Consider the following 24,072-nt stretch of genomic DNA (forward strand, 5'->3'; position numbering starts at 1 on the left):
CTGCTCTTGCAGATGGACACCCATGAAATGTCGAAAAAGATGCGAGGTATGATGCTCACAGCACCTGGTATTCCCAAGCGGTCTCCCAATCAGGTACTAAACAGGCCGAACCATGCTTGGCTGCCGAGATCGGACGAAATCGGGCGAGATCGGGCCTTATCAGGGTGGTATGGCCGTGAGCGGTACTGCACTAGCAGATGGACACCCATGAAATGTCGAAAAAGATGCGGGGTATGATGCTCACTGCACCTGGTATTCCCAAGCGGTCTCCCAATCAGGTACTAACCAGGCCGAACCATGCTTGGCTGCCGAGTTCGGACGAGATCGGGCGGGATCGGGCCTTATCAGGGTGGTATGGCCGTGAGCGGTACTGCTCTTGCAGATGGACATCCATGAAATGTCGAAAAAGATGCGGGGTATGATGCTCACAGCACCTGGTATTCCCAAGCAGTCTCCCAATCCGGTACTAAACAGGCCGAACCATGCTTGGCTTCCGAGATCGGACGAGATCGGGCCTTTTCAGGGTGGTATGGCCGTGAGCGGTACTGCACTAGCAGATGGACACCCATGAAATGTCGAAAAAGATGCGGGGTATGATGCTCACAGCACCTGGTATTCCGAAGCGGTCTCCCAATCAGGTACTAAACAGGCCGAACCATGCTTGGCTGCCGAGATCGGACGAGATCGGGCCTTTTCAGGGTGGTATGGCCGTGAGCGGTACTGCACTAGCAGATGGACACCCATGAAATGTCGAAAAAGATGCGGGTTATGATGCTCACATCACCTGGTATTTCCAAGCGGTCTCCCAATCAGGTACTAACCAGGCCGAACCATGCTTGGCTTCCGAGATCGGACGAGATCGGGCCTTTTCAGGGTGGTATGGCCGTGAGCGGTACTGCACTAGCAGATGGACACCCATGAAATGTCGAAAAAGATGCGGGGTTTGATGCTCACAGCACCTGGTATTCCCAAGCGGTCTCCCAATCAGGTACTAACCAGGCCGAATCATGCTTGGCTGCCGAGATCGGGCGAGATCGGGCCTTTTCAGGGTGGTATGGCCGTGAGCGATACTGCACTTGCAGATGGACACCCATGAAATGTCGAAAAAGATGCGGGGTATGATGCTCACAGCACCTGGTATTCCCAAGCGGTCTCCCAATCAGGTACTAACCAGGCCGAACCATGCTTGGCTTCCGAGATCGGACGAGATCGGGCCTTTTCAGGGTGGTATGGCCGTGAGCGGTACTGCTTTTGCAGATGGACACCCATGAAATGTCGAAAAAGATGCGGGGTATGTTGCTCACAGCACCTGGTATTCCCAAGCGGTCTCCCAATCAGGTACTAACCAGGCCGAACCATGCTTGGCTTCCGAGATCGGACGAGGTCGGGCCTTTTCAGGGTGGTATGGCCATGGCAGGTACTGCTCTTGCAGATGGACACCCATGAAATGTCGAAAAAGATGCGGGGTATGACGCTCACAGCACCTGGTAGTCCCAAGCGGTCTCCCAATCAGGTACTAACCAGGCCGAACAATGCTTGGCTGCCGAGATCGGACGAGATCGGACGAGATCGGGCCTTATCAGGGTGGTATGGCCGTGAGCGGTATTGCTCTTGCAGATGGACACCCATGAAAAGTCGAAAAAGATGCGGGGTATGATGCTCACAGCACCTGGTATTCCCAAGCGGTCTCCCAATCAGGTACTAACCAGGCCGAACCATGCTTGGCTGCCGAGATCGGACGAGATCGGACGAGATCGGGCCTTTTCAGGGCGGTATGGCCGTGAGCGGTACTGCACTAACAGATGGACACCCATGAAATGTCGAAAAAGATGCGGGGTATGATGCTCACAGCACCTGGTATTCCCAAGCGGTCTCCCAATCAGGTACTAAACAGGCCGAACCATGCTAGGCTTCCGAGATCGGACGAGATCGGGCCTTTTCAGGGTGGTATGGCCGTGAGCGGTACTGCACTAGCAGATGGACACCCATGAAATGTCGAAAAAGATGCGGGGTATGATGCTCACAGCACCTGGTATTCCCAAGCGGTCTCCCAATCAGGTACTAACCAGGCCGAAACATGCTTGGCTTCCGAGATCTGGCGAGATCGGGCCTTTTCAGGGTGGTATGGCTGTGAGCGGTACTGCACTAGCAGATGGACACCCATGAAATGTCGAAAAAGATGCGGGGTATGATGCTCACAGCACCTGGTATTCCCAAGCGGTCTCCCAATCAGGTACTAAACAGGCCGAACCATGCTTGGCTTCCTAGATCGGACGAGATCGGACGAGATCGGGCCTTTTCAGGGTGGTATGGCCGTGAGCGGTACTGCACTAGCAGATGGACACCCATGAAATGTCGAAAAAGATGCGGGGTATGATGCTCACAGCACCTGGTATTCCCAAGTGGTCTCCCAATCAGGTACTAACCAGGCCGAACCATGCTTGGCTTCCGAGATCGGACGAGATCAGGCCTTTTCAGGGTGGTATGGCCGTGAGCGGTACTGCACTAGCAGATGGACACCCATGAAATGTCGAAAAGATGCGGGGTATGATGCTCACAGCACCTGGTATTCCCAAGCGGTCTCCCAATCAGGTACTAACCAGGCTGAACCATGCTTGGCTTCCGAGATCGGACGAGATCGGGCTTTTTCAGGGTGGTATGGCCGTGAGCGGTACTGCTCTTGCAGATGGACACCCATGAAATGTCGAAAAAGATGCGGGGTATGATGCTCACCGCACCTGGTATTCCCAAGCGGTCTCCCAATCAGGTACTAACCAGGCCGACCCATGCTTGGCTGCCGAGATCGGACGAGATCGGGCGAGATCGGGCCTTATCAGGGTGGTATGGCCGTGAGCGGTACTGCTCTTGCAGATGGACACCCATGAAATGTCGAAAAAGATGCGGGGTATGATGCTCACAGCACCTGGTATTCCCAAGCGGTCTCCCAATCAGGTACTAAACAGGCCGAACCATGCTTGGCTGCCGAGATCGGACGAGATCGGGCCTTTTCAGGGTGGTATGGCCGTGAGCGGTAGTGCACTAGCAGATGGACACCCATGAAATGTCGCAAAAGATGCGGGGTATGATGCTCACAGCACCTGGTATTCCCAAGCGGTCTCCCAACCAGGTACTAACCAGGCCGAACAATGCTTGACTTCCGAGATTGGACGAGATCGGGCCTTTTCAGGGTGGTACGGCCGTAAGCGGTACTGCTCTTGCAGATGGACACCCATGAAATGTCGAAAAAGATGCGGGGTATGATGCTCACAGCACCTGGTATTCCCAAGCGGTCTCCCAATCAGGTACTAAACAGGCCGAACCATGCTTGGCTGCAGAGATCGGACGAGATAGGGCCTTTTCAGGGTGGTATGGCCGTAAGCGGTACTGCACTAGCAGATGGACACCCATGAAATGTCGAAAAAGATGCGGGGTATGATGCTCACAGCACCTGGTATTCCCAAGCGGTCTCCCAATCAGGTACTAAACAGGCCGAACCATGCTTGGCTTCCAAGATCGGACGAGATCGGGCCTTTTCAGGGTGGTATGGCCATGAGCGGTACCGCTCCTGCAGATGGACACCCATGAAATGTCGAAAAAGATGCGGGGTATGATGCTCACAGCACCTGGTATTCCCAAGCGGTCTCCCAATCAGGTACTAAACAGGCCGAACCATGCTTGGCTTCGAAGATCGGACGAGATCGGGCCTTTTCAGGGTGGTATGGCCGTGAGCGATACTGCACTTGCAGATGGACACCCATGAAATGTCGAAAAGATGCGGGGTATGATGCTCACAGCACCTGGTATTCCCAAGCGGTCTCCCAATCAGGTACTAAACAGGCCGAACCATGCTTGGCTTCCGAGATCGGACGAGATCGGGCCTTTTCAGGGTGGTATGGCCGTGAGCGGTACTGCACCAGCAGATGGACACCCATGAAATCTCGAAAAAGATGCGGGGTATGATGCTCACAGCACCTGGTATTCCCAAGCGGTCTCCCAATCAGGTACTAAACAGGCCGAACCATGCGTGGCTTCCGAGATCGGACGAGATCGGGCCTTTTCAGGGTGGTATGGCCGTGAGCGGTACTGCACTAGCAGATGGACACCCATGAAATGTCGAAAAAGATGCGGGGTATGATGCTCACAGCACCTGGTATTCCCAAGCGGTCTCCCAATCAGGTACTAACCAGGCCGAACCATGCTTGGCTTCCGAGATCGGACGAGATCGGGCCTTTTCAGGGTGGTATGGCCGTGAGCGGTACTGCACTAGCAGATGGACACCCATGAAATCTCGAAAAAGATGCGGGGTATGATGCTCACAGCACCTGGTATTCCCAAGCGGTCTCCCAATCAGGTACTAAACAGGCCGAACCATGCGTGGCTTCCGAGATCGGACGAGATCGGGCCTTTTCAGGGTGGTATGGCCGTGAGCGGTACTGCTCTTGCAGATGGACACCCATGAAATGTCGAAAAAGATGCTGGGTATGATGCTTACAGCACCTGGTATTCCCAAGCGGTCTCCCAATCAGGTACTAACCAGGCCGAACCATGCTTGGCTTCCGAGATCGGACGAGATCGGGCCTTTTCAGGGTGGTATGGCCGTGAGCGGTGCTGCATTAGCAGATGGACACCCATGAAATGTCGAAAAAGATGCGGGGTATGATGCTCACAGCACCTGGGATTCCCAAGCGGTCTCCCAATCAGGTACTAACCAGGCCGAACCATGCTTGGCTTCCGAGATCGGACGAGATCGAGCCTTTTCAGGGTGGTATGGCCGTGAGCGGTACCGCCCTTGCAGATGGACACCCATGAAATGTCGTAAAAGATGCGGGGTATGATGCTCACAGCACCTGGTATTCCCAAGCGGTCTCCCAATCAGGTACTAAACAGGCCGAACCATGCTTGGCTGCCGAGATCGGACGAGATCGGGCCTTATCAGGGTTGTATGGCCATGAGCGGTACTGCACTAGCAGATGGACACCCATGAAATGTCGAAAAAGATGCGGGGTATGATGCTCACAGCACCTGGTATTCCCAAGCGGTCTCCCAATCAGGTACTAACCAGGCCGAACCATGCTTGACTGCCGAGATCGGACGAGATCAGGCGAGATCGGGCCTTATCAGGGTGGTATGGCCGTGAGCGGTACTGCTCTTGCAGATGGACACCCATGAAATGTCGAAAAAGATGCGGGGTATGATGCTCACAGCACCTGGTATTCCCAAGCGGTCTCCCTATCAGGTACTAACCAGGCCGAAACACGCTTGGCTGCCGAGATCGGACGAGATCGGACGAGATCGGGCCTTATCAGGGTGGTATGGCCGTGAGCGGTACTGCTCTTGCAGATGGACACCCATGAAATGTCGAAAAAGATGCGGGGTATGATGCTCACAGCACCTGGTATTCCCAAGCGGTCTCCCAATCAGGTACTAAACAGGCCGAACCATGCTTGGCTTCCGAGATCGGACGAGATCGGGCCTTTTCAGGGTGGTATGGCCGTGAGCGGTACTGCACCAGCAGATGGACACCCATGAAATCTCGAAAAAGATGCGGGGTATGAAGCTCACAGCACTTGGTATTCCCAAGCGGTCTCCCAATCAGGTACTAACCAGGCCGAACCATGCTTGGCTTCCGAGATCGGACGAGATCGGGCCTTTTCAGGGTGGTATGGCCATGTGAGCGGTACTGCTCTTGCAGATGGACACCCATGAAATGTCGAAAAAGATGCGGGTTATGATGCTCACAGCACCTGGTATTCCCAAGCGGTCTCCCAATCAGGTACTAACCAGGCCGAACCATGCTTGGCTTCCGAGATCGGGCGAGATCGGGCCTTTTCAGGGTGGTATGGCCGTGAGCGGTACTGCACTAGCAGATGGACACCCATGAAATGTCGAAAAAGATGCGGGGTATGATGCTCACAGCACCTGGTATTCCCAAGCGATCTCCCAATCAGGTACTAACCAGGCCGAACCATGCTTGGCTTCCGAGATCGGGCGAGATCGGGCCTTTTCAGGGTGGTATGGCCGTGAGCGGTACTGTTCTTGCAGATGGACACCCATGAAATGTCGAAAAAGATGCGGGGTATGATGCTCACAGCACCTGGTATTCCCAAGCGGTTTCCCAATCAGGTACTAACCAGGCCGAACCATGCTTGGCTTCCGAGATCGGACGAGATCGGGCCTTTTCAGGGTGGTATGGCCGTGAGCGGTACTGCATTAGCAGATGGACACCCATGAAATGTCGAAAAAGATGCGGGGTATGATGCTCACAGCACCTGGTATTCCCAAGCGGTCTCCCAATCAGGTACTAAACAGGCCGAACCATGCTTGGCTTCGAAGATCGGACGAGATCGGGCCTTTTCAGGGTGGTATGGCCGTGAGCGATACTGCACTTGCAGATGGACACCCATGAAATGTCGAAAAGATGCGGGGTATGATGCTCACAGCACCTGGTATTCCCAAGCGGTCTCCCAATCAGGTACTAAACAGGCCGAACCATGCTTGGCTTCCGAGATCGGACGAGATCGGGCCTTTTCAGGGTGGTATGGCCGTGAGCGGTACTGCACCAGCAGATGGACACCCATGAAATCTCGAAAAAGATGCGGGGTATGATGCTCACAGCACCTGGTATTCCCAAGCGGTCTCCCAATCAGGTACTAAACAGGCCGAACCATGCGTGGCTTCCGAGATCGGACGAGATCGGGCCTTTTCAGGGTGGTATGGCCGTGAGCGGTACTGCACTAGCAGATGGACACCCATGAAATGTCGAAAAAGATGCGGGGTATGATGCTCACAGCACCTGGTATTCCCAAGCGGTCTCCCAATCAGGTACTAACCAGGCCGAACCATGCTTGGCTTCCGAGATCGGACGAGATCGGGCCTTTTCAGGGTGGTATGGCCGTGAGCGGTGCTGCATTAGCAGATGGACACCCATGAAATGTCGAAAAAGATGCGGGGTATGATGCTCACAGCACCTGGTATTCCCAAGCGGTCTCCCAATCAGGTACTAAACAGGCCGAACCATGCTTGGCTGCCGAGATCGGACGAGATCGGGCCTTATCAGGGTTGTATGGCCATGAGCGGTACTGCACTAGCAGATGGACACCCATGAAATGTCGAAAAAGATGCGGGGTATGATGCTCACAGCACCTGGTATTCCCAAGCGGTCTCCCAATCAGGTACTAACCAGGCCGAACCATGCTTGACTGCCGAGATCGGACGAGATCAGGCGAGATCGGGCCTTATCAGGGTGGTATGGCCGTGAGCGGTACTGCTCTTGCAGATGGACACCCATGAAATGTCGAAAAAGATGCGGGGTATGATGCTCACAGCACCTGGTATTCCCAAGCGGTCTCCCAATCAGGTACTAACCAGGCCGAACCACGCTTGGCTGCCGAGATCGGACGAGATCGGACGAGATCGGGCCTTATCAGGGTGGTATGGCCGTGAGCGGTACTGCTCTTGCAGATGGACACCCATGAAATGTCGAAAAAGATGCGGGGTATGATGCTCACAGCACCTGGTATTCCCAAGCGGTCTCCCAATCAGGTACTAAACAGGCCGAACCATGCTTGGCTTCCGAGATCGGACGAGATCGGGCCTTTTCAGGGTGGTATGGCCGTGAGCGGTACTGCACCAGCAGATGGACACCCATGAAATCTCGAAAAAGATGCGGGGTATGAAGCTCACAGCACTTGGTATTCCCAAGCGGTCTCCCAATCAGGTACTAACCAGGCCGAACCATGCTTGGCTTCCGAGATCGGACGAGATCGGGCCTTTTCAGGGTGGTATGGCCATGTGAGCGGTACTGCTCTTGCAGATGGACACCCATGAAATGTCGAAAAAGATGCGGGTTATGATGCTCACAGCACCTGGTATTCCCAAGCGGTCTCCCAATCAGGTACTAACCAGGCCGAACCATGCTTGGCTTCCGAGATCGGGCGAGATCGGGCCTTTTCAGGGTGGTATGGCCGTGAGCGGTACTGCACTAGCAGATGGACACCCATGAAATGTCGAAAAAGATGCGGGGTATGATGCTCACAGCACCTGGTATTCCCAAGCGATCTCCCAATCAGGTACTAACCAGGCCGAACCATGCTTGGCTTCCGAGATCGGGCGAGATCGGGCCTTTTCAGGGTGGTATGGCCGTGAGCGGTACTGTTCTTGCAGATGGACACCCATGAAATGTCGAAAAAGATGCGGGGTATGATGCTCACAGCACCTGGTATTCCCAAGCGGTTTCCCAATCAGGTACTAACCAGGCCGAACCATGCTTGGCTTCCGAGATCGGACGAGATCGGGCCTTTTCAGGGTGGTATGGCCGTGAGCGGTACTGCATTAGCAGATGGACACCCATGAAATGTCGAAAAAGATGCGGGGTATGATGCTCACAGCACCTGGTATTCCCAAGCGGTCTCCCAATCAGGTACTAACCAGGCCGAACCATGCTTGGCTTCCGGGATCGGACGAGATCGGGCCTTTTCAGGGTGGTATGGCCGTGAGCGGTACTGCACTAGCAGATGGACACCCATGAAATGTCGAAAAAGATGCGGGGTATGATGCTCACAGCACCTGGTATTCCCAAACGGTCTCCCAATCAGGTACTAACCAGGCCGAAACATGCTTGGCTTCCGAGATCGGGCGAGATCGGGCCTTTTCAGGGTGGTATGGCCGTGAGCGGTACTGCTTTTGCAGATGGACACCCATGAAATGTCGAAAAAGATGCGGGGTATGATGCTCACAGCACGTGGTATTCCCAAGCGGTCTCCCAATCAGGTACTATCCAGGCCGAACCATGCTTGGCTGCCGAGATCGGACGAGATCGGACGAGATCGGGCCTTTTCAGGGTGGTATGGCTGTGAGCGGTACTGCACTAGCAGATGGACACCCATGAAATGTCAAAAAAGATGCAGGGTATGATGCTCACAGCACGTGGTATTCCCAAGCGGTCTCCCAATCAGGTACTAACCAGGCCGAATCATGCTTGTCTTCCGAGATCGGACGAGATCGGGCCTTTTCAGGGTGGTATGGCCGTGAGCGGTGCTGCACTAGCAGATGGACACCCATGAAATGTCGAAAAAGATGCGGGGTATGATACTCACAGCACCTGGTATTCCCAAGCGGTCTCCCAATCAGGTACTAACCAGGCCAAACCATGCTTGGCTTCTGAGATCGGACTAAATCGGGCTTTTTCAGGGTGGTATGGCCGTGAGCAGTACTGCTCCTGCAGATGGACACCCATGAAATGTCAAAAAAGATGCGGGGTATGATGCTCACAGCGCCTGGTATTCCCAAGCGGTCTCCCAATCAGGTACTAATCAGGCCGAACCATGCTTGGCTTCCGAGATCGGACGAGATCGGGCCTTTTCAGGGTGGTATGGCCATGAGCGGTACTGCACTAGCAGATGGACACCCATGAAATGTCGAAAAAGATGCGGGGTATGATGCTCACAGCACCTGGTATTCCGAAGCGGTCTCCCAATCAGGTACTAAACAGGCCAAACCATGCTTGGCTGCCGAGATCGGACGAGATCGGGCCTTTTCAGGGTGGTATGGCCGTGAGCGGTACTGCACTAGCAGATGGACACCCATGAAATGTCGAAAAAGATGCGGGGTATAATGCCCACAGCACCTGGTATTCCCAAGCGGTCTCCCAATCAGGTACAAACCAGGCCGAACTATGCTTGGCTTCCGAGATCGGACAAGATCGGGCCTTTTCAGGGTGGTATGGCCGTGAGCGGTGCTGCACTAGCAGATGGACACCCATGAAATGTCGAAAAAGATGCGGGTATGCTGCTCACAGCACCTGGTATTCCCAAGCGGTCTCCCAATCAGGTACTAAACAGGCCGAACCATGCTTGGCTTCCGAGATCGGAGGAGATCGGGCCTTTTCAGGGTGGTATGGCCGTGAGCGGTACTGCTCTTGCAGATGGACACCCATGAAATGTCGAAAAAGATGCGGGGTATGATGCTCACAGTACCTGGTATTCCCAAGCGGTCTCCCAATCAGGTACTAACCAGGCCGAACCATGCTTGGCTTCCGAGATCGGACGAGATCGGGCCTTTTCAGGGTGGTATGGCCGTGAACGGTACTGCACTAGCAGATGGACACCCATGAAATGTCGAAAAAGATGCGGGGTATGATACTCACAGCACCTGGTATTCCCAAGCGGTCTCCCAATCAGGTACTAACCAGGCCAAACCATGCTTGGCTTCCGAGATCGGACTAAATCGGGCTTTTTCAGGGTGGTATGGCCGTGAGCAGTACTGCTCCTGCAGATGGACACCCATGAAATGTCGAAAAAGATGCGGGGTATGATGCTCACAGCGCCTGGTATTCCCAAGCGGTCTCCCAATCAGGTACTAATCAGGCCGAACCATGCTTGGCTTCCGAGATCGGACGAGATCGGGCCTTTTCAGGGTGGTATGGCCGTGAGCGGTACTGCACTAGCAGATGGACACCCATGAAATGTCGAAAAAGATGCGGGGTATGATGCTCACAGCACCCGGTATTCCGAAGCGGTCTCCCAATCAGGTACTAAACAGGCCAAACCATGCTTGGCTGCCGAGATCGGACGAGATCGGGCCTTTTCAGGGTGGTATGGCCGTGAGCGGTACTGCACTAGCAGATGGACACCCATGAAATGTCGAAAAAGATGCGGGGTATAATGCCCACAGCACCTGGTATTCCCAAGCGGTCTCCCAATCAGGTACAAACCAGGCCGAACTATGCTTGGCTTCCGAGATCGGACAAGATCGGGCCTTTTCAGGGTGGTATGGCCGTGAGCGGTGCTGCACTAGCAGATGGACACCCATGAAATGTCGAAAAAGATGCGGGGTATGATGCTCACTGCACCTGGTATTCCCAAGCGGTCTCCCAATCAGGTACTAACCAGGCCGAACCATGCTTGGCTGCCGAGATCGGACGAGATCGGGCCTTTTCAGGGTGGTATGGCCGTGAGCGGTACTGCTCTTGCAGATGGACACCCATGAAATGTCGAAAAAGATGCGGGTATGCTGCTCACAGCACCTGGTATTCCCAAGCGGTCTCCCAATCAGGTACTAAACAGGCCGAACCATGCTTGGCTTCCGAGATCGGAGGAGATCGGGCCTTTTCAGGGTGGTATGGCCGTGAGCGGTACTGCTCTTGCAGATGGACACCCATGAAATGTCGAAAAAGATGCGGGGTATGATGCTCACAGCACCTGGTATTCCCAAGCGGTCTCCCAATCAGGTACTAACCAGGCCGAACCATGCTTGGCTTCCGAGATCGGACGAGATCGGGCCTTTTCAGGGTGGTATGGCCGTGAACGGTACTGCACTAGCAGATGGACACCCATGAAATGTCGAAAAAGATGCGGGGCATGGTTCTCACAGCACCTGGTATTCCCAAGCGGTCTCCCAATCTGGTACTAAACAAGTCTAACCATGCTTGGCTTCCGAGATCGGGCGAGATCGGGCCTTTTCAGGGTGGTATGGCCGTGAGCGGGACTGCTTTTGCAGATGGACACCCATGAAATGTCGAAAAAGATGCGGGGTATGATGCTCACAGCACCTGGTATTCCCAAGCGGTCTCCCAACCAGGTACTAACCAGGCCCAACCATGCTTGGCTTCCAAGATCGGACGAGATCGGGCCTTTTCAGGGTGGTATGGCCGTGAGCGGTACTGCACTGGCAGATGGACACCCATGAAATGTCGAAAAAGATGCGGGGTATGATGCTCACAGCACCTGGTATTCCCAAGCGGTCTCCCAATTAGGTACTAACCAGGCCGAACCATGCTTGGCTTCCGAGATCGGACGAGATCAGGCCTTTTCAGGGTGGTATGGCCGTGAGCGGTACTGCTCTTGCAGATGGACACCCATGAGCTAAAGTATTAATTCGACCTTCTACACCTGCTACCCAAATCAATTGGGATTTGACATTATTCAAAGTCAGTTGGAATATTCAGGTTATAAAAGAGGGGGGAAAAGGCAGGAATATATACAGCTATGTTTTACTTTTGTGCATTTCAGGCCAAATTGGTATTTGTCTTTGAGTCAGCAATAATAACAAAGGAGTAAAGTCAGCTTGATTGCAGTAAGACTTTTTGCACTCTATACACTCAATTTTCACATGTTGTTTTACTTCTGGACGCTGCAAATGGACTGCACATCTGTTGCATCGTGTGTATATATGTGTATTACCGTACTTTGAATTTTGATTTAAACCTTTACAACCCAACTACCTCAGATCAAGCAATTATAATGTAAAGTAGTGGATGTTTAAAAAAAGCACCAAATGCAAAAAGATAACAAAATAACAATACTAAATAGTCAAATAAGCAACTCCATTATTCTTTTAGAGAAAATATCTCAGCGGGGTCAAGTCATTCAATTCAAATCGACTGGTAATCAGATTCAATTAAAGACTAACTGATTGGGTGCAATGTTGTAGTGGCAGCACAACTAAATGAATTCACTGAATTTAAATGGGATTTATAAGTGTTTTCACATTTTATACTGTAAAACAAAAAATCACATAGGATTTATGGTTAAACACTGGAGCTACAGAATTTTACCAGAAATTACATTCAATTGGTATAGCACTTCAATAACCACCAATTTATTGGAACACTATTGTAGATTTTTCATTTCACTGAAACTAAAATTATATTGCTCCACCACCACATGCACACACCCCTTTTTTTACTGTATAACTCTAGCAACCACAAGTATTTTATTTTTATTTTTTTAAGAAGAAAATGACTGACTATTCTTCTGTCTGTTCAGATATCACTACTTTTACATGATAAGAGAAGTAATTTTTAGAGAAGGCTCAGCAAAATACCCAGCATTCAATAGTACTGGCATGCTGGATCTTGCAAACTACACTCCTCAACTGCACGGAAAAAAAATAGAAAAAAACAGTCATACATTGTCTGCAGTACTTTCCACTCATTCGCTTACACTTTGTACTCCATCCTTTCTACACAAAAAGCATCATCCCGCTGTTACAGAGTAAAGAAGGTTGCACAGAGTCCTTTTCTTGCTGTTCTGTCTCTTTAGAACAGAAGGACACTTTGCGCTTCACAGAATGCAAGTCTACAAGTACTGCTGCTTAGATGTGGTTGAATGTTAGGCCCCTAAGAAATACATGTGAAGCAACAGCAATGCTTTACAAGGTGTCTATTGTTTATATAAATAAACATAAAACAGGTTACGAAAACATGCTGTAAAATCCAAATCATATTTTATCATAGTTTCACATGCTTAAACTAATAGTAATTGTTTAGTATAAATGATCGTCATGTGAAAGACATTGTTTAGTATTCTTTCATTCATTCATTCTCTCAACCGCTTATCCTCACAAGGGTCACGGGGGGTGCTAAGGCCTATCCCAGCTATCTACGGGCACCAGGCGGGGGACAAAAGAATGAACATAATTTAAAGTAATTGCTCTACAGTTGTACTGCATACCGGAGGTCATTTAATTCATTCAGATCAAGAACCTCATAACATATCGGCTGGTATTGTTGGAGATGGAAATCCAACTCATTTTATCTCTGAGGGCTAGCTGCGAATGCACTTGCATTATGTCAGTAAAATTCTAGAAATCATAGCGAAAGGGTTATTTTTCAAGAAAATCTGTTCCCGAAAGACCGACAAATTGTCTTTATTTGATGCTCTTGTCAGGAGAGGTTGGATTGCCTTTCCTGGCATGACGTCACGATAACTATCAGCTGTCACTAATTACGTGATTAGATTATTTTTGGCGTCACTGGACAAGGTCCAAGTGGACATGGGGAAGCTGGAGCACCTCTTTGAGTCCAGGGCCAAAGAGACGCCATGGGCCAAGAAAGCGCCAGAGAGCAAAAAGTCCGAGATCCTGGTTCTGGACTCCAAGCGGAGCACCGCCATCAACATCGGGATGACGGTCCTGCCCGCCGTTCACGTCATCAAGAGCGCCATCCTCAACTTTGACGACTTTGCCATCAACAAGGAGGGTGTGGAGAAGATCCTGAGCATGACGCCCACAGAGGAGGAGAAGCAGAAGATCCGCGAGGCTCGCTCGGCCAATCCCGACGTTCCCCTGGGGACGGCCGAGGAATTCCTCTCGGGCCTGGCTTCCGTCAGCGCCTTGACCCCCCGCCTGCAGCTGTGGTCTTTCAAACTCAACTATGAGGCACTCGAGCAGGAGATCGCCGAGCCCCTGTTTGACCTGAAGTTGGGCATGGAGCAGCTGGCCGGCAACCGGACCTTCAAGAAGATCCTGGCCACGCTGCTGGCCGTGGGGAACTTCCTCAACGGGTGTCCTCCTCACCAGAATCTTCAGGCTCCCTCCACGGTGAATCAATTCCTCTGGGCATAGGCATAAGATAACTTGGGCGCTCTCTGGTGGTTGTACGCACCTGGGCATCATGATGAAACGGTAAAGGCTTCCCAGGGCGACGTGCATAGCAGTGGTGGGGCGTATGAGTACGCTGCGGCTCTAACTCTTCTACCAGCTGTGGCTCATCTCTAGAAATGATGTGCCTGAGAGCCCCGCACCACGGTGTGTCCATTACAAAATTCCTAAACGATTCTGAGGGGTTTCTTATACATTCCAAGCAGTCCGGTGTCTTCGAGGTGGATGGTTTGCGTCGCCGAGTGCGTCGGCGCGAGCGTGGGTGGCGCTCCGCTGGGTCCATAATGGTTGGATCGTGCTGTTACGATTTCGCCGCGTAGTGCGACGCGATCGTAGGGTAAGTTGAACCCAGATGCAGAGTCGCCGAAGTAATTGGAAAGGTGAGGCAGATCTGTAGCTCTTGTTGGTTGATTTAATAAACGGGGTAACATAACTTAAACAACTTGGCTAGACCACTCATTACAAACGAACTGAACATGCGGCGTGGCGTCAATGGAAACAGCAATTACTACGAGGATTAACAGGAAACAAAACCAGAACTTAACCAGTCGATCCAACCGCGCCCACAGAAAATCATAATGCTTAAATACCAAAAATAATCTAATCACGTAATTAGTGACAGCTGATAGTTATCGTGACGTCATGCCAGGAAAGGCAATCCAACCACTCCTGACAGCTCTGAGTGATTTTGGATCCTTTGTTTCTCCCCCAAGTAATGAGGACATGTTCTTTTTAAGATAGCTCTCCATCTAAGTCCTACTATAGGTCCAGTCTTGGTAAAAGGTGCATGATGACAACTGAACTATCTGAAATCCAGAATTTGATCTGGATTTCAGATAGATCACCCATGAAATGTCGAAAAAGATGCGGGGTATGATGCTCACAGCACCTGGTATTCCCAAGCGGTCTCCCAATCAGGTACTAACCAGGCCAAACCATGCTTGGCTTCCGAGATAGGACGAGATCGGGCCTTTTCAGGGTGGTATGGCCGTAAGCAGTACTGCTCTTGCAGATGGACACCCATGAAATGTCGAAAAAGATGCGGGGTATGATGCTCACCGCACCTGGTATTCCCAAGCGGTCTCCCAATCAGGTACTAACCAGGCCGACCCATGCTTGGCTGCCGAGATCGGACGAGATCGGGCGAGATCGGGCCTTATCAGGGTGGTATGGCCGTGAGCGGTACTGCTCTTGCAGATGGACACCCATGAAATGTCGAAAAAGATGCGGGGTATGATGCTCACAGCACCTGGTATTCCCAAGCGGTCTCCCAATCAGGTACTAAACAGGCCGAACCATGCTTGGCTGCCGAGATCGGACGAGATCGGGCCTTTTCAGGGTGGTATGGCCGTGAGCGGTACTGCACTAGCAGATGGACACCCATGAAATGTCGCAAAAGATGCGGGGTATGATGCTCACAGCACCTGGTATTCCCAAGCGGTCTCCCAACCAGGTACTAACCAGGCCGAACAATGCTTGACTTCCGAGATTGGACGAGATCGGGCCTTTTCAGGGTGGTACGGCCGTAAGCGGTACTGCTCTTGCAGATGGACACCCATGAAATGTCGAAAAAGATGCGGGGTATGATGCTCACAGCACCTGGTATTCCCAAGCGGTCTCCCAATCAGGTACTAAACAGGCCGAACCATGCTTGGCTGCAGAGATCGGACGAGATAGGGCCTTTTCAGGGTGGTATGGCCGTAAGCGGTACTGCACTAGCAGATGGACACCCATGAAATGTCGAAAAAGATGCGGGGTATGATGCTCACAGCACCTGGTATTCCCAAGCGGTCTCCCAATCAGGTACTAAACAGGCCGAACCATGCTTGGCTTCCAAGATCGGACGAGATCGGGCCTTTTCAGGGTGGTATGGCCGTGAGCGGTACCGCTCCTGCAGATGGACACCCATGAAATGTCGAAAAAGATGCGGGGTATGATGCTCACAGCACCTGGTATTCCCAAGCGGTCTCCCAATCAGGTACTAAACAGGCCGAACCATGCTTGGCTTCGAAGATCGGACGAGATCGGGCCTTTTCAGGGTGGTATGGCCGTGAGCGATACTGCACTTGCAGATGGACACCCATGAAATGTCGAAAAGATGCGGGGTATGATGCTCACAGCACCTGGTATTCCCAAGCGGTCTCCCAATCAGGTACTAAACAGGCCGAACCATGCTTGGCTTCCGAGATCGGACGAGATCGGGCCTTTTCAGGGTGGTATGGCCGTGAGCGGTACTGCACCAGCAGATGGACACCCATGAAATCTCGAAAAAGATGCGGGGTATGATGCTCACAGCACCTGGTATTCCCAAGCGGTCTCCCAATCAGGTACTAAACAGGCCGAACCATGCGTGGCTTCCGAGATCGGACGAGATCGGGCCTTTTCAGGGTGGTATGGCCGTGAGCGGTACTGCACTAGCAGATGGACACCCATGAAATGTCGAAAAAGATGCGGGGTATGATGCTCACAGCACCTGGTATTCCCAAGCGGTCTCCCAATCAGGTACTAACCAGGCCGAACCATGCTTGGCTTCCGAGATCTGACGAGATCGGGCCTTTTCAGGGTGGTATGGCCGTGAGCGGTACTGCACTAGCAGATGGACACCCATGAAATCTCGAAAAAGATGCGGGGTATGATGCTCACAGCACCTGGTATTCCCAAGCGGTCTCCCAATCAGGTACTAAACAGGCCGAACCATGCGTGGCTTCCGAGATCGGACGAGATCGGGCCTTTTCAGGGTGGTATGGCCGTGAGCGGTACTGCTCTTGCAGATGGACACCCATGAAATGTCGAAAAAGATGCTGGGTATGATGCTTACAGCACCTGGTATTCCCAAGCGGTCTCCCAATCAGGTACTAACCAGGCCGAACCATGCTTGGCTTCCGAGATCGGACGAGATCGGGCCTTTTCAGGGTGGTATGGCCGTGAGCGGTGCTGCACTAGCAGATGGACACCCATGAAATGTCGAAAAAGATGCGGGGTATGATGCTCACAGCACCAGGTATTCCCAAGCGGTCTCCCAATCAGGTACTAACCAGGCCGAACCATGCTTGGCTTCCGATATCGGACGAGATCGGGCCTTTTCAGGATGGTATGGCCGTGTGCGGTAATGCACTAGCAGATGGACACCCATGAAATGTCGAAAAAGATGCGGGGTATCATGCTCACAGCACCTGGTATTCCCAAGCGGTCTCCCAATCAGGTACTAACCAGGCCGAACCATGCTTGGCTTCCGAAATCGGACGAGATCGGGCCTTTTCAGGGTGGTATGGCCGTGGGCGGTACTGCACTAGCAGATGGACACCCATGAAATGTCGAAAAAGATGCGGGGTATGATGCTCACAGCACCTGGGATTCCCAAGCGGTCTCCCAATCAGGTACTAACCAGGCCGAACCATGCTTGGCTTCCGAGATCGGACGAGATCGAGCCTTTTCAGGGTGGTATGGCCGTGAGCGGTACCGCCCTTGCAGATGGACACCCATGAAATGTCGTAAAAGATGCGGGGTATGATGCTCACAGCACCTGGTATTCCCAAGCGGTCTCCCAATCAGGTACTAAACAGGCCGAACCATGCTTGGCTGCCGAGATCGGACGAGATCGGGCCTTATCAGGGTTGTATGGCCATGAGCGGTACTGCACTAGCAGATGGACACCCATGAAATGTCGAAAAAGATGCGGGGTATGATGCTCACAGCAACTGGTATTCCCAAGCGGTCTCCCAATCAGGTACTAACCAGGCCGAACCATGCTTGACTGCCGAGATCGGACGAGATCAGGCGAGATCGGGCCTTATCAGGGTGGTATGGCCGTGAGCGGTACTGCTCTTGCAGATGGACACCCATGAAATGTCGAAAAAGATGCGGGGTATGATGCTCACAGCACCTGGTATTCCCAAGCGGTCTCCCAATCAGGTACTAACCAGGCCGAACCATGCTTGGCTGCCGAGATCGGACGAGATCGGACGAGATCGGGCCTTATCAGGGTGGTATGGCCGTGAGCGGTACTGCTCTTGCAGATGGACACCCATGAAATGTCGAAAAAGATGCGGGGTATAATGCTCACAGGACCTGGCATTCCCAAGCGGTCTCCCAATCAGGTACTAACCAGGCCGAACCCTGCTTGGCTTCCGAGATCGGACGAGATCGGGCCTTTTCAGGGTGGTATGGCCGTGAGCGGTACTGCTCTTGCAGATGGACACCCTATGAAATGTCGAAAAAGATGCGGGGTATGATGCTCACAGCACCTGGTATTCCCAAGCGGTCTCCCATTCAGGTACTAACCAGGCCGAACCATGCTTGGCTGCCGAGATCGGACGAGATCGGGCGAGATCGGGCCTTATCAGGGTGATATGGCCGTGAGCGGTACTGCTCTTGCAGATGGACACCCATGAAATGTCGAAAAAGATGCGGGGTATGATGCTCACAGCACCTGGTATTCCCAAGCGGTCTCCCAATCAGGTACTAACCAGGCCGAACCATGCTTGGCTTCCGAGATCGGACGAGATCGAGCCTTTTCAGGGTGGTATGGCCGTGAGCGGTGCTGCTCTTGCAGATGGACACCCATGAAATGTCGAAAAAGATGCGGGGTATGATGCTCACAGCACCTGGTATTCCCAAGCGGTCTCCCAATCAGGTACTAACCAGGCCGAACCATGCTTGGCTGCCGAGATCGGGCGAGATCGGGCCTTATCAGGGTGGTATGGCCGTGAGCGGTACTGCTTTTGCAGATGGACACCCATGAAATGTCGAAAAAGATGCGGGGTATGATGCTCACAGCACCTGGTATTCCCAAGCGGTCTCCCAATCAGGTACTAACCAGGCTGAACCATGCTTGGCTTCCGAGATCGGGCGAGATTGGGCCTTTTCAGGGTGGTATGGCCGTGAGCAGTACTGTTCTTGCAGATGGACACCCATGAAATGTCGAAAAAGATGCGGGGTATGATGCTCACAGCACCTGGTATTCCCAAGCGGTCTCCCAATCAGGTACTAACCAGGCCGAACCATGCTTGGCTGCCGAGATCGGACGAGATCGGGCGAGATCGGGCGAGATCGGGCCTTATCAGGGTGGTATGGCCGTGAGCAGTACTGCACTAGCAGATGGACACCCATGAAATGTCGAAAAAGATGCGGGGTATGATGCTCACAGCACCTGGTATTCCCAAGCGGTCTCACAATCAGGTACTAACCAGGCCGAACTATGTTTGGCTTCCGAGATCGGACGAGATCGGGCCTTTTCAGGGTGGTATGGCCGTGAGCAGTACTGCACTAGCAGATGGACACCCATGAAATGTCGAAAAAGATGCGGGGTATGATGCTCACAGCACCTGGTATTCCCAAGCGGTCTCCTAATCAGGTACTAACCAGGCCGGACCATGCTTGGCCTCCGAGATCGGTCGAGATCGGGCCTTTTCAGGGTGGTATGGCCGTGAGCAGTACTGCACTAGCAGATGGACACCCATGAAATGTCGAAAAAGATGCGGGGTATGATGCTCACAGCACCTGGTATTCCCAAGCGGTCTCCTAATCAGGTACTAACCAGGCCGAACCATGCTTGGCTTCCGAGAACGGACGAGATCAGGCCTTTTCAGGGTGGTATGGCCGTGAGCGGTACTGCTCTTGCAGATGGACACCCATGAGCTAAAGTATTAATTCGACCTTCTACACCTGCTACCCAAATCATTTGGGATTTGACATTATTCAAAGTCAGTTGGAATATTCAGGTTATAAAAGAGGGGGGAAAAGGCAGGAATATATACAGCTATGTTTTACTTTTGTGCATTTCAGGCCAAATTGGTATTTGTCTTTGAGTCAGCAATAATAACAAAGGAGTAAAGTCAGCTTGATTGCAGTAAGACTTTTTGCACTCTATACACTCAATTTTCACATGTTGTTTTACTTCTGGACGCTGCAAATGGACTGCACATCTGTTGCATCGTGTGTATATATGTGTATTACCGTACTTTGAATTTTGATTTAAACCTTTACAACCCAACTACCTCAGATCAAGCAATTATAATGTAAAGTAGTAGATGTTTAAAAAAAGCACCAAATGCAAAAAGATAACAAAATAACAATACTAAATAGTCAAATAGGCAACTCCATTATTCTTTTAGAGAAAATATCTCAGCGGGGTCAAGTCATTCAATTCAAATCGACTGGTAATCAGATTCAATTAAAGACTAACCGATTGGGTGCAATGTTGTAGTGGCAGCACAACTAAATGAATTCACTGAATTTAAATGGGATTTATAAGTGTTTTCACATTTTATACTGTAAAACAAAAAATCACATAGGATTTATGGTTAAACACTGGAGCTACAGAATTTTACCAGAAATTACATTCAATTGGTATAGCACTTCAATAACCACCAATTTATTGGAACACTATTGTAGATTTTTCATTTCACTGAAACTAAAATTATATTGCTCCACCACCACATGCACACACCCCTTTTTTACTGTATAACTCTAGCAACCACAAGTATTTTATTTTTATTTTTTTAAGAAGAAAATGACTGACTATTCTTCTGTCTGTTCAGATATCACTACTTTTACATGATAAGAGAAGTAATTTTTAAAGAAGGCTCAGCAAAATACCCAGCATTCAATAGTACTGGCATGCTGGATCTTGCAAACTACACTCCTCAACTGCACGGAAAAAAAATAGAAAAAAACAGTCATACATTGTCTGCAGTACTTTCCACTCATTCGCTTACACTTTGTACTCCATCCTTTCTACACAAAAAGCATCATCCCGCCGTTACAGAGTAAAGAAGGTTGCACAGAGTCCTTTTCTTGCTGTTCTGTCTCTTTAGAACAGAAGGACACTTTGCGCTTCACAGAATGCAAGTCTACAAGTACTGCTGCTTAGATGTGGTTGAATGTTAGGCCCCTAAGAAATACATGTGAAGCAACAGCAATGCTTTACAAGGTGTCTATTGTTTATATAAATAAACATAAAACAGGTTACGAAAACATGCTGTAAAATCCAAATCATATTTTATCATAGTTTCACATGCTTAAACTAATAGTAATTGTTTAGTATAAATGATCGTCATGTGAAAGACATTGTTTAGTATTCTTTCATTCATTCATTCTCTCAACCGCTTATCCTCACAAGGGTCACGGGGGGTGCTAAGGCCTATCCCAGCTATCTACGGGCACCAGGCGGGGGACAAAAGAATGAACATAATTTAAAGTAATTGCTCTACAGTTGTACTGCATACCGGAGGTCATTTAATTCATTCAGATCAAGAACCTCAAATAACATATCGGCTGGTATTGTTGGAGATGGAAATCCAACTCATTTTATCTCTGAGGGCTAGCTGCGAATGCACTTGCATTATGTCAGTAAAATTCTAGAAATCATAGCGAAAGGGTTATTTTTCAAGAAAATCTGTTCGCGAAAGACCGACAAATTGTCTTTATTTGATGCTCTTGTCAGGAGAGGTTGGATTGCCTTTCCTGGCATGACGTCACGATAACTATCAGCTGTCACTAATTACGTGATTAGATTATTTTTGGCGTCACTGGACAAGGTCCAAGTGGACATGGGGAAGCTGGAGCACCTCTTTGAGTCCAGGGCCAAAGAGACGCCATGGGCCAAGAAAGCGCCAGAGAGCAAAAAGTCCGAGATCCTGGTTCTGGACTCCAAGCGGAGCACCGCCATCAACATCGGGATGACGGTCCTGCCCGCCGTTCACGTCATCAAGAGCGCCATCCTCAACTTTGACGACTTTGCCATCAACAAGGAGGGTGTGGAGAAGATCCTGAGCATGACGCCCACAGAGGAGGAGAAGCAGAAGATCCGCGAGGCTCGCTCGGCCAATCCCGACGTTCCCCTGGGGACGGCCGAGGAATTCCTCTCGGGCCTGGCTTCCGTCAGCGCCTTGACCCCCCGCCTGCAGCTGTGGTCTTTCAAACTCAACTATGAGGCACTCGAGCAGGAGATCGCCGAGCCCCTGTTTGACCTGAAGTTGGGCATGGAGCAGCTGGCCGGCAACCGGACCTTCAAGAAGATCCTGGCCACGCTGCTGGCCGTGGGGAACTTCCTCAACGGGTGTCCTCCTCACCAGAATCTTCAGGCTCCCTCCACGGTGAATCAATTCCTCTGGGCATAGGCATAAGATAACTTGGGCGCTCTCTGGTGGTTGTACGCACCTGGGCATCATGATGAAACGGTAAAGGCTTCCCAGGGCGACGTGCATAGCAGTGGTGGGGCGTATGAGTACGCTGCGGCTCTAACTCTTCTACCAGCTGTGGCTCATCTCTAGAAATGATGTGCCTGAGAGCCCCGCACCACGGTGTGTCCATTACAAAATTCCTAAACGATTCTGAGGGGTTTCTTATACATTCCAAGCAGTCCGGTGTCTTCGAGGTGGATGGTTTGCGTCGCCGAGTGCGTCGGCGCGAGCGTGGGTGGCGCTCCGCTGGGTCCATAATGGTTGGATCGTGCTGTTACGATTTCGCCGCGTAGTGCGACGCGATCGTAGGGTAAGTTGAACCCAGATGCAGAGTCGCCGAAGTAATTGGAAAGGTGAGGCAGATCTGTAGCTCTTGTTGGTTGATTTAATAAACGGGGTAACATAACTTAAACAACTTGGCTTGACCACTCATTACAAACGAACTGAACATGCGGCGTGGCGTCAATGGAAACAGCAATTACTACGAGGATTAACAGGAAACGAAACCAGAACTTAACCAGTCGATCCAACCGCGTCCACAGAAAATCATAATGCTTAAATACCAAAAATAATCTAATCACGTAATTAGTGACAGCTGATAGTTATCGTGACGTCATGCCAGGAAAGGCAATCCAACCACTCCTGACAGCTCTGAGTGATTTTGGATCCTTTGTTTCTCCCCCAAGTAATGAGGACATGTTCTTTTTAAGATAGCTCTCCATCTAAGTCCTACTATAGGTCCAGTCTTGGTAAAAGGTGCATGATGACAACTGATCTATCTGAAATCCAGAATTTGATCTGGATTTCAGATAGATCACCCATGAAATGTCGAAAAAGATGCGGGGTATGATGCTCACAGCACCTGGTATTCCCAAGCGGTCTCCCAATCAGGTACTAACCAGGCCGTACCATGCTTGGCTTCCGAGATCGAACGAGATCGGGCCTTTTCAGGGTGGTATGGCCGTGAGCGGTACTGCTCCTGCAGATGGACACCCATGAAATGTCGAAAAAGATGCGGGGTATGATGCTCACTGCACCTGGTATTCCCAAGCGGTCTCCCAATCAGGTACTAACCAGGCCGAACCATGCTTGGCTTCCGAGATCGGACGAGATCGGGCCTTTTCAGGGTGGTATGGCCGTGAGCGGTACTGCTTTTGCAGATGGACACCCATGAAATGTCGAAAAAGATGCGGGGTATGCTGCTCACAGCACCTGGTATTCCCAAGCGGTCTCCCAATCAGGTACTAAACAGGCCGAACCATGCTTGGCTTCCGAGATCGGAGGAGATCGGGCCTTTTCAGGGTGGTATGGCCGTGAGCGGTACTGCTCTTGCAGATGGACACCCATGAAATGTCGAAAAAGATGCGGGGTATGATGCTCACAGCACCTGGTATTCCCAAGCGGTCTCCCAATCAGGTACTAACCAGGCCGAACCATGCTTGGCTTCCGAGATCGGACGAGATCGGGCCTTTTCAGGGTGGTATGGCCGTGAACGGTACTGCACTAGCAG

The 24,072-nt window shown here is 51.3% G+C and overlaps 1 non-coding gene and 96 pseudogenes across 1 annotated transcript; all 97 read right to left on the reverse strand.

The window, feature by feature from the left end:
• Positions 1 to 52: 52 nt before the first annotated feature.
• LOC144185565 (5S ribosomal RNA) lies at positions 53 to 181 on the reverse strand (annotated as a pseudogene).
• Positions 182 to 237: 56 nt separating this feature from the next.
• Positions 238 to 366, reverse strand: LOC144184578 (5S ribosomal RNA; annotated as a pseudogene).
• Positions 367 to 422: 56 nt separating this feature from the next.
• Positions 423 to 541, reverse strand: LOC144189548 (5S ribosomal RNA; annotated as a pseudogene).
• Positions 542 to 597: 56 nt separating this feature from the next.
• LOC144190837 (5S ribosomal RNA) lies at positions 598 to 716 on the reverse strand (annotated as a pseudogene).
• A 56-nt stretch (positions 717 to 772) lies between these two features.
• Positions 773 to 891, reverse strand: LOC144191570 (5S ribosomal RNA; annotated as a pseudogene).
• A 56-nt stretch (positions 892 to 947) lies between these two features.
• LOC144182020 (5S ribosomal RNA) lies at positions 948 to 1,066 on the reverse strand (annotated as a pseudogene).
• Positions 1,067 to 1,122: 56 nt separating this feature from the next.
• On the reverse strand, positions 1,123 to 1,241 carry LOC144189689 (5S ribosomal RNA; annotated as a pseudogene).
• A 56-nt stretch (positions 1,242 to 1,297) lies between these two features.
• On the reverse strand, positions 1,298 to 1,416 carry LOC144185414 (5S ribosomal RNA; annotated as a pseudogene).
• Positions 1,417 to 1,657: 241 nt separating this feature from the next.
• LOC144183137 (5S ribosomal RNA) lies at positions 1,658 to 1,786 on the reverse strand (annotated as a pseudogene).
• Positions 1,787 to 1,842: 56 nt separating this feature from the next.
• Positions 1,843 to 1,961, reverse strand: LOC144190990 (5S ribosomal RNA; annotated as a pseudogene).
• A 56-nt stretch (positions 1,962 to 2,017) lies between these two features.
• On the reverse strand, positions 2,018 to 2,136 carry LOC144181858 (5S ribosomal RNA; annotated as a pseudogene).
• A 56-nt stretch (positions 2,137 to 2,192) lies between these two features.
• Positions 2,193 to 2,321, reverse strand: LOC144186598 (5S ribosomal RNA; annotated as a pseudogene).
• Positions 2,322 to 2,377: 56 nt separating this feature from the next.
• Positions 2,378 to 2,496, reverse strand: LOC144187369 (5S ribosomal RNA; annotated as a pseudogene).
• A 55-nt stretch (positions 2,497 to 2,551) lies between these two features.
• Positions 2,552 to 2,670, reverse strand: LOC144188348 (5S ribosomal RNA; annotated as a pseudogene).
• A 56-nt stretch (positions 2,671 to 2,726) lies between these two features.
• On the reverse strand, positions 2,727 to 2,855 carry LOC144186352 (5S ribosomal RNA; annotated as a pseudogene).
• Positions 2,856 to 2,911: 56 nt separating this feature from the next.
• LOC144188737 (5S ribosomal RNA) lies at positions 2,912 to 3,030 on the reverse strand (annotated as a pseudogene).
• A 56-nt stretch (positions 3,031 to 3,086) lies between these two features.
• Positions 3,087 to 3,205, reverse strand: LOC144182543 (5S ribosomal RNA; annotated as a pseudogene).
• Positions 3,206 to 3,261: 56 nt separating this feature from the next.
• On the reverse strand, positions 3,262 to 3,380 carry LOC144186148 (5S ribosomal RNA; annotated as a pseudogene).
• Positions 3,381 to 3,436: 56 nt separating this feature from the next.
• LOC144190952 (5S ribosomal RNA) lies at positions 3,437 to 3,555 on the reverse strand (annotated as a pseudogene).
• Positions 3,556 to 3,611: 56 nt separating this feature from the next.
• Positions 3,612 to 3,730, reverse strand: LOC144183018 (5S ribosomal RNA; annotated as a pseudogene).
• A 55-nt stretch (positions 3,731 to 3,785) lies between these two features.
• LOC144187534 (5S ribosomal RNA) lies at positions 3,786 to 3,904 on the reverse strand (annotated as a pseudogene).
• A 56-nt stretch (positions 3,905 to 3,960) lies between these two features.
• Positions 3,961 to 4,079, reverse strand: LOC144191044 (5S ribosomal RNA; annotated as a pseudogene).
• Positions 4,080 to 4,135: 56 nt separating this feature from the next.
• LOC144189701 (5S ribosomal RNA) lies at positions 4,136 to 4,254 on the reverse strand (annotated as a pseudogene).
• Positions 4,255 to 4,310: 56 nt separating this feature from the next.
• On the reverse strand, positions 4,311 to 4,429 carry LOC144191045 (5S ribosomal RNA; annotated as a pseudogene).
• Positions 4,430 to 4,485: 56 nt separating this feature from the next.
• LOC144188099 (5S ribosomal RNA) lies at positions 4,486 to 4,604 on the reverse strand (annotated as a pseudogene).
• Positions 4,605 to 4,660: 56 nt separating this feature from the next.
• On the reverse strand, positions 4,661 to 4,779 carry LOC144188046 (5S ribosomal RNA; annotated as a pseudogene).
• A 56-nt stretch (positions 4,780 to 4,835) lies between these two features.
• LOC144190218 (5S ribosomal RNA) lies at positions 4,836 to 4,954 on the reverse strand (annotated as a pseudogene).
• Positions 4,955 to 5,010: 56 nt separating this feature from the next.
• LOC144183347 (5S ribosomal RNA) lies at positions 5,011 to 5,139 on the reverse strand (annotated as a pseudogene).
• A 56-nt stretch (positions 5,140 to 5,195) lies between these two features.
• On the reverse strand, positions 5,196 to 5,324 carry LOC144187142 (5S ribosomal RNA; annotated as a pseudogene).
• A 56-nt stretch (positions 5,325 to 5,380) lies between these two features.
• Positions 5,381 to 5,499, reverse strand: LOC144187535 (5S ribosomal RNA; annotated as a pseudogene).
• Positions 5,500 to 5,555: 56 nt separating this feature from the next.
• Positions 5,556 to 5,674, reverse strand: LOC144182973 (5S ribosomal RNA; annotated as a pseudogene).
• Positions 5,675 to 5,732: 58 nt separating this feature from the next.
• LOC144188459 (5S ribosomal RNA) lies at positions 5,733 to 5,851 on the reverse strand (annotated as a pseudogene).
• Positions 5,852 to 5,907: 56 nt separating this feature from the next.
• Positions 5,908 to 6,026, reverse strand: LOC144190580 (5S ribosomal RNA; annotated as a pseudogene).
• Positions 6,027 to 6,082: 56 nt separating this feature from the next.
• Positions 6,083 to 6,201, reverse strand: LOC144187326 (5S ribosomal RNA; annotated as a pseudogene).
• A 56-nt stretch (positions 6,202 to 6,257) lies between these two features.
• Positions 6,258 to 6,376, reverse strand: LOC144183019 (5S ribosomal RNA; annotated as a pseudogene).
• Positions 6,377 to 6,431: 55 nt separating this feature from the next.
• Positions 6,432 to 6,550, reverse strand: LOC144187536 (5S ribosomal RNA; annotated as a pseudogene).
• Positions 6,551 to 6,606: 56 nt separating this feature from the next.
• On the reverse strand, positions 6,607 to 6,725 carry LOC144191046 (5S ribosomal RNA; annotated as a pseudogene).
• A 56-nt stretch (positions 6,726 to 6,781) lies between these two features.
• On the reverse strand, positions 6,782 to 6,900 carry LOC144189713 (5S ribosomal RNA; annotated as a pseudogene).
• Positions 6,901 to 6,956: 56 nt separating this feature from the next.
• On the reverse strand, positions 6,957 to 7,075 carry LOC144190219 (5S ribosomal RNA; annotated as a pseudogene).
• A 56-nt stretch (positions 7,076 to 7,131) lies between these two features.
• On the reverse strand, positions 7,132 to 7,260 carry LOC144183348 (5S ribosomal RNA; annotated as a pseudogene).
• Positions 7,261 to 7,316: 56 nt separating this feature from the next.
• Positions 7,317 to 7,445, reverse strand: LOC144184589 (5S ribosomal RNA; annotated as a pseudogene).
• Positions 7,446 to 7,501: 56 nt separating this feature from the next.
• On the reverse strand, positions 7,502 to 7,620 carry LOC144187538 (5S ribosomal RNA; annotated as a pseudogene).
• Positions 7,621 to 7,676: 56 nt separating this feature from the next.
• Positions 7,677 to 7,795, reverse strand: LOC144182974 (5S ribosomal RNA; annotated as a pseudogene).
• Positions 7,796 to 7,853: 58 nt separating this feature from the next.
• LOC144188460 (5S ribosomal RNA) lies at positions 7,854 to 7,972 on the reverse strand (annotated as a pseudogene).
• Positions 7,973 to 8,028: 56 nt separating this feature from the next.
• Positions 8,029 to 8,147, reverse strand: LOC144190581 (5S ribosomal RNA; annotated as a pseudogene).
• Positions 8,148 to 8,203: 56 nt separating this feature from the next.
• LOC144187327 (5S ribosomal RNA) lies at positions 8,204 to 8,322 on the reverse strand (annotated as a pseudogene).
• A 56-nt stretch (positions 8,323 to 8,378) lies between these two features.
• Positions 8,379 to 8,497, reverse strand: LOC144189502 (5S ribosomal RNA; annotated as a pseudogene).
• A 56-nt stretch (positions 8,498 to 8,553) lies between these two features.
• Positions 8,554 to 8,672, reverse strand: LOC144182085 (5S ribosomal RNA; annotated as a pseudogene).
• A 56-nt stretch (positions 8,673 to 8,728) lies between these two features.
• On the reverse strand, positions 8,729 to 8,857 carry LOC144186436 (5S ribosomal RNA; annotated as a pseudogene).
• A 56-nt stretch (positions 8,858 to 8,913) lies between these two features.
• Positions 8,914 to 9,032, reverse strand: LOC144182562 (5S ribosomal RNA; annotated as a pseudogene).
• A 56-nt stretch (positions 9,033 to 9,088) lies between these two features.
• Positions 9,089 to 9,207, reverse strand: LOC144183820 (5S ribosomal RNA; annotated as a pseudogene).
• Positions 9,208 to 9,263: 56 nt separating this feature from the next.
• On the reverse strand, positions 9,264 to 9,382 carry LOC144189198 (5S ribosomal RNA; annotated as a pseudogene).
• Positions 9,383 to 9,438: 56 nt separating this feature from the next.
• LOC144190271 (5S ribosomal RNA) lies at positions 9,439 to 9,557 on the reverse strand (annotated as a pseudogene).
• Positions 9,558 to 9,613: 56 nt separating this feature from the next.
• On the reverse strand, positions 9,614 to 9,732 carry LOC144183560 (5S ribosomal RNA; annotated as a pseudogene).
• A 55-nt stretch (positions 9,733 to 9,787) lies between these two features.
• LOC144189262 (5S ribosomal RNA) lies at positions 9,788 to 9,906 on the reverse strand (annotated as a pseudogene).
• A 56-nt stretch (positions 9,907 to 9,962) lies between these two features.
• On the reverse strand, positions 9,963 to 10,081 carry LOC144189046 (5S ribosomal RNA; annotated as a pseudogene).
• A 56-nt stretch (positions 10,082 to 10,137) lies between these two features.
• On the reverse strand, positions 10,138 to 10,256 carry LOC144191198 (5S ribosomal RNA; annotated as a pseudogene).
• Positions 10,257 to 10,312: 56 nt separating this feature from the next.
• On the reverse strand, positions 10,313 to 10,431 carry LOC144188091 (5S ribosomal RNA; annotated as a pseudogene).
• A 56-nt stretch (positions 10,432 to 10,487) lies between these two features.
• Positions 10,488 to 10,606, reverse strand: LOC144190931 (5S ribosomal RNA; annotated as a pseudogene).
• Positions 10,607 to 10,662: 56 nt separating this feature from the next.
• On the reverse strand, positions 10,663 to 10,781 carry LOC144183561 (5S ribosomal RNA; annotated as a pseudogene).
• Positions 10,782 to 10,837: 56 nt separating this feature from the next.
• LOC144189927 (5S ribosomal RNA) lies at positions 10,838 to 10,956 on the reverse strand (annotated as a pseudogene).
• A 55-nt stretch (positions 10,957 to 11,011) lies between these two features.
• LOC144189263 (5S ribosomal RNA) lies at positions 11,012 to 11,130 on the reverse strand (annotated as a pseudogene).
• A 56-nt stretch (positions 11,131 to 11,186) lies between these two features.
• LOC144184787 (5S ribosomal RNA) lies at positions 11,187 to 11,305 on the reverse strand (annotated as a pseudogene).
• A 56-nt stretch (positions 11,306 to 11,361) lies between these two features.
• On the reverse strand, positions 11,362 to 11,480 carry LOC144183460 (5S ribosomal RNA; annotated as a pseudogene).
• A 56-nt stretch (positions 11,481 to 11,536) lies between these two features.
• Positions 11,537 to 11,655, reverse strand: LOC144190150 (5S ribosomal RNA). Its single transcript, XR_013324975.1, has one exon. It is a non-coding gene; the product is annotated as a 5S ribosomal RNA (ribosomal RNA).
• Positions 11,656 to 11,711: 56 nt separating this feature from the next.
• Positions 11,712 to 11,830, reverse strand: LOC144188310 (5S ribosomal RNA; annotated as a pseudogene).
• A 3,426-nt stretch (positions 11,831 to 15,256) lies between these two features.
• LOC144191192 (5S ribosomal RNA) lies at positions 15,257 to 15,375 on the reverse strand (annotated as a pseudogene).
• Positions 15,376 to 15,431: 56 nt separating this feature from the next.
• On the reverse strand, positions 15,432 to 15,560 carry LOC144186353 (5S ribosomal RNA; annotated as a pseudogene).
• A 56-nt stretch (positions 15,561 to 15,616) lies between these two features.
• Positions 15,617 to 15,735, reverse strand: LOC144188738 (5S ribosomal RNA; annotated as a pseudogene).
• A 56-nt stretch (positions 15,736 to 15,791) lies between these two features.
• LOC144182544 (5S ribosomal RNA) lies at positions 15,792 to 15,910 on the reverse strand (annotated as a pseudogene).
• A 56-nt stretch (positions 15,911 to 15,966) lies between these two features.
• On the reverse strand, positions 15,967 to 16,085 carry LOC144186149 (5S ribosomal RNA; annotated as a pseudogene).
• Positions 16,086 to 16,141: 56 nt separating this feature from the next.
• LOC144189948 (5S ribosomal RNA) lies at positions 16,142 to 16,260 on the reverse strand (annotated as a pseudogene).
• A 56-nt stretch (positions 16,261 to 16,316) lies between these two features.
• LOC144183020 (5S ribosomal RNA) lies at positions 16,317 to 16,435 on the reverse strand (annotated as a pseudogene).
• Positions 16,436 to 16,490: 55 nt separating this feature from the next.
• LOC144187539 (5S ribosomal RNA) lies at positions 16,491 to 16,609 on the reverse strand (annotated as a pseudogene).
• A 56-nt stretch (positions 16,610 to 16,665) lies between these two features.
• Positions 16,666 to 16,784, reverse strand: LOC144191047 (5S ribosomal RNA; annotated as a pseudogene).
• A 56-nt stretch (positions 16,785 to 16,840) lies between these two features.
• Positions 16,841 to 16,959, reverse strand: LOC144182015 (5S ribosomal RNA; annotated as a pseudogene).
• Positions 16,960 to 17,015: 56 nt separating this feature from the next.
• Positions 17,016 to 17,134, reverse strand: LOC144191048 (5S ribosomal RNA; annotated as a pseudogene).
• A 56-nt stretch (positions 17,135 to 17,190) lies between these two features.
• LOC144188101 (5S ribosomal RNA) lies at positions 17,191 to 17,309 on the reverse strand (annotated as a pseudogene).
• Positions 17,310 to 17,365: 56 nt separating this feature from the next.
• LOC144182196 (5S ribosomal RNA) lies at positions 17,366 to 17,484 on the reverse strand (annotated as a pseudogene).
• A 56-nt stretch (positions 17,485 to 17,540) lies between these two features.
• LOC144190661 (5S ribosomal RNA) lies at positions 17,541 to 17,659 on the reverse strand (annotated as a pseudogene).
• A 56-nt stretch (positions 17,660 to 17,715) lies between these two features.
• LOC144188048 (5S ribosomal RNA) lies at positions 17,716 to 17,834 on the reverse strand (annotated as a pseudogene).
• A 56-nt stretch (positions 17,835 to 17,890) lies between these two features.
• On the reverse strand, positions 17,891 to 18,009 carry LOC144190220 (5S ribosomal RNA; annotated as a pseudogene).
• Positions 18,010 to 18,065: 56 nt separating this feature from the next.
• On the reverse strand, positions 18,066 to 18,194 carry LOC144186464 (5S ribosomal RNA; annotated as a pseudogene).
• Positions 18,195 to 18,250: 56 nt separating this feature from the next.
• On the reverse strand, positions 18,251 to 18,379 carry LOC144183910 (5S ribosomal RNA; annotated as a pseudogene).
• Positions 18,380 to 18,435: 56 nt separating this feature from the next.
• LOC144188054 (5S ribosomal RNA) lies at positions 18,436 to 18,554 on the reverse strand (annotated as a pseudogene).
• A 57-nt stretch (positions 18,555 to 18,611) lies between these two features.
• Positions 18,612 to 18,740, reverse strand: LOC144183604 (5S ribosomal RNA; annotated as a pseudogene).
• Positions 18,741 to 18,796: 56 nt separating this feature from the next.
• LOC144187367 (5S ribosomal RNA) lies at positions 18,797 to 18,915 on the reverse strand (annotated as a pseudogene).
• Positions 18,916 to 18,971: 56 nt separating this feature from the next.
• Positions 18,972 to 19,090, reverse strand: LOC144190590 (5S ribosomal RNA; annotated as a pseudogene).
• A 56-nt stretch (positions 19,091 to 19,146) lies between these two features.
• On the reverse strand, positions 19,147 to 19,265 carry LOC144184747 (5S ribosomal RNA; annotated as a pseudogene).
• A 56-nt stretch (positions 19,266 to 19,321) lies between these two features.
• LOC144185330 (5S ribosomal RNA) lies at positions 19,322 to 19,460 on the reverse strand (annotated as a pseudogene).
• Positions 19,461 to 19,516: 56 nt separating this feature from the next.
• Positions 19,517 to 19,635, reverse strand: LOC144183199 (5S ribosomal RNA; annotated as a pseudogene).
• Positions 19,636 to 19,691: 56 nt separating this feature from the next.
• LOC144183963 (5S ribosomal RNA) lies at positions 19,692 to 19,810 on the reverse strand (annotated as a pseudogene).
• Positions 19,811 to 19,866: 56 nt separating this feature from the next.
• Positions 19,867 to 19,985, reverse strand: LOC144182371 (5S ribosomal RNA; annotated as a pseudogene).
• Positions 19,986 to 23,412: 3,427 nt separating this feature from the next.
• LOC144183589 (5S ribosomal RNA) lies at positions 23,413 to 23,531 on the reverse strand (annotated as a pseudogene).
• Positions 23,532 to 23,587: 56 nt separating this feature from the next.
• LOC144188976 (5S ribosomal RNA) lies at positions 23,588 to 23,706 on the reverse strand (annotated as a pseudogene).
• Positions 23,707 to 23,762: 56 nt separating this feature from the next.
• Positions 23,763 to 23,881, reverse strand: LOC144189264 (5S ribosomal RNA; annotated as a pseudogene).
• Positions 23,882 to 23,937: 56 nt separating this feature from the next.
• LOC144184799 (5S ribosomal RNA) lies at positions 23,938 to 24,056 on the reverse strand (annotated as a pseudogene).
• Positions 24,057 to 24,072: the final 16 nt, after the last annotated feature.

This window comes from Stigmatopora nigra, unplaced genomic scaffold (assembly GCF_051989575.1).
Source record: "Stigmatopora nigra isolate UIUO_SnigA unplaced genomic scaffold, RoL_Snig_1.1 HiC_scaffold_24, whole genome shotgun sequence".
NCBI lineage: Eukaryota > Metazoa > Chordata > Actinopteri > Syngnathiformes > Syngnathidae > Stigmatopora > Stigmatopora nigra.